We start from the raw sequence: 2808 nt of genomic DNA, 5'->3' as shown, positions 1-2808 counted from the left end.
TGCTGTTCCAATTAGTTGTTTTTCGTTGCTTCGCGTGAGGTAGAGTTTTGCTGGAGTCGCTTCTTCGACTGCTTTACTCGTTGCTGTTCGACTTCGCTGCAAGGAGTTGCTCATTCGGCTCCTTCTACGACGTTCCCTTCATGTCGGATCCGCAGTTACGACATTTCGACGACGTTCTTCCTGTTGGATCGGAAGTACCGACGGTAGCTCGCTGTGAAGGTAACTATTTTCTCCCTTTCGCGCGCTTCTTTGGCCAGATCCTGTATATCCGCCGAATTCCAGGATTTAGTCCAGGATTTACAGCAAAAAGAGGAAACAGAAGATTTATTCCGCCGTGAGATTTACCGGGTGCTCAAATTCCGTTTGGCAGGATTATCCTGCGCAAATCCTGCATAAATCCTGTTGCCACAGCACGATGTACCAGTTAGATTTAGGGTTTAGGATTAAGTACTTTAGGGGCTATTTGTCTACAAACGAAATAATATATCATCCAGAAGGTTGTTAAGAGGTGGGCTCTAGGGTTTTCGCAAAAGCGGCGGCTCTCTTTGTAAAACCTAGGGTTTTCTCGTAGAGGGGGGTTTCTCCCCCATCCCTCCGGCCCAGATGGCTGGAAATATGGAGGATTTTCATCCTCTTTCAAAGACTTCTATGCTCGGCCAGCAGACGACGGCTATTTCAGCTCCTTGGATGAATAACTTTACTGCTTCTGAAACCCGATCTGAGGTTTTTCATATGACTTTTGTTCCTCCTGAGCATAAATTATCTTTTAAAAAGGATGATCTCTCAGAAGGTATATCTTTTTGGAACTTATTTCTAGTTAGTTATTATATTGGTCAAAGACCTTATTACAAGAGTCTTCTCGCCTCCATGAACAAGCTGTGGAAGTTAAAAGGATCTTTGTCGCTAATCTCTCTTTCTGAAGGTTTTTTTCTATTGAAATTCAATAATTTGGAAGATTATAACATGGTTTGGTCTGGAGGGCCTCGGTTTCTTCTAGGTAAACCTTTTGTTCTACAACAATGGTCAACTAAATTCAAACCTAAAAGAGATGAATCTACTTCTATTCCTATTTGGATCAAGGTTCTGGATCTTCCTCTTGCTCTTTGGACTCCTTCGGGTATTTCTAAAATAGCAAGTTATATTGGAATCCCTGTTACGGTTGATAATCTTACTGCTAAACGCACTCGCCTTAGCTTTGTTAGGATCTCTGTCCAAAAAATAAGAGTTAGTAAATCCTGTAAATCTAGATTTATTGTAAATCTTGAGAAAATTAAAACCTAAAATGGCTAACATGACAATTCTTAAAACTTGCTAAAATCTGATGAACTATTTGGATATTGTTTCAGGTTTTAAGATTCGTGAGGGCTATAAGTACTCTTTTTTTTTTAGAATTATAAATACTTAAATAATTTAAATCTTGTGAATGGTGGGATTTAACAATCCTGGACTTCACTAATAAAAAAAGCTTAAATGGAATTTATGAAAGTAGGATTTAAGTCACAAAATTCTATTTAGCAAGATTTATGTGAATTTTTGCTTAAATCTTATCTGGCATAAAATAGGTTGCTGGATAGGTATTTAAGGATTTAGTATTCCCTTGTCGAGTCATCTAGATGAATCATTGGATTGATCCAATGTCTGAGATCAATCCCATGGTTAGAATCTTAAGGACCTTTGTTAGGTGCATAGGATGGCATCTCAAGTGGCATGATCAAGCGCATCTATTTTTGTTAGATGATGATTGTGCATTTCTTTCTCAGCTTAGGTTTCTTAATCAAAACCTTAGCTTTTTGTGATTATTTTATTTTTAACTTTGTTATTTTACTTTTTATGACAACATGCATTCATGAAAATTGAAACACAATTTGAGTTATAGATTTCTTAATATCTTACTTTTCCTATATTTAGTATTACCTTGTACATTTTTCTTATGTTTTTTCAATCTTCTAGATGAGGTTGTCTTGTTTAAATATTCAAATGGTACTTTCAGAACTAGATTCTCTCATGTTTCAAGTTATCAATCATATGCTTATTTAATTAAACTTGGCTTGATAATGCAGGCTGGTAATAAGTTCAAATCAAATTCTCAACAATATTATTCATAAAACTTGTGTCCAAATTAATTGAGAGTTGGATTAAGGCTAATGATGATGATGATAAGTAGAGTGAGCTTCAGTTAACTAAGTTGTTCCTTTGCTTTGTGCTTTTGCATTTTAGTCAAAAAAATAATCTTTTGGTGCTTCTTTGTTGTGATGAAAACACTATGTGATAGTAGTATGTCCTTATGACATTTATCTTATTGCTTAGTGTATGTATGCAGCCTTGTCTATTGATTTATCTACTATTTTTCTCCAAATGATGCATTTTTGTTTTTTGTGATTCAATATCAATGATGATCCCATATGTTATCCTTGCTCTTTGATCCCCATTGAAGACACTTATGGGGAATTTTCTTTTCTGAGATGATGTTATCTTTTTTTCTTCACTTATTTTTATAAGATACTTAAGACACTTTTGTATTTGGATTAGTGATTTAAATGTATTGCAACAGTTTTTTGTAGACTTGTTATATATTAGTTGGGATTGATACAACAACAACAACATCAAGCCTTTGTCCCACTACGTGGGGTCGGCTACATGAATCCTTTTTCTCATCAGTTGGGATGGATAATATTAATTTTTTGCTATGCAAAGTATTATAGTGATTATTTTCGGGAGTTTCTTGATAAATTTGATTGCAAGGTTTAAAATTGCGTAAATAAGCCTCGAGGCGTTTTTCGTCCGTGAGGCAAGGCGTAAGCCTCGAGG

General features: G+C 35.6%; 1 non-coding gene across 1 annotated transcript; it reads left to right on the top strand.

Moving 5' to 3' along the window:
- The first annotated feature begins 2380 nt into the window (after positions 1-2380).
- LOC114579292 lies at positions 2381-2468 on the top strand. Its single transcript, XR_003700215.1, has one exon. It is a non-coding gene; the product is annotated as a small nucleolar RNA snoR26 (small nucleolar RNA).
- Positions 2469-2808: the final 340 nt, after the last annotated feature.

This window comes from Dendrobium catenatum, unplaced genomic scaffold (assembly GCF_001605985.2).
Source record: "Dendrobium catenatum unplaced genomic scaffold, ASM160598v2 fragScaff_scaffold_264, whole genome shotgun sequence".
NCBI lineage: Eukaryota > Viridiplantae > Streptophyta > Magnoliopsida > Asparagales > Orchidaceae > Dendrobium > Dendrobium catenatum.
Note: the sequence above shows the minus strand (reverse complement) of the source record. Positions and strands in the feature narration are given on the sequence as shown.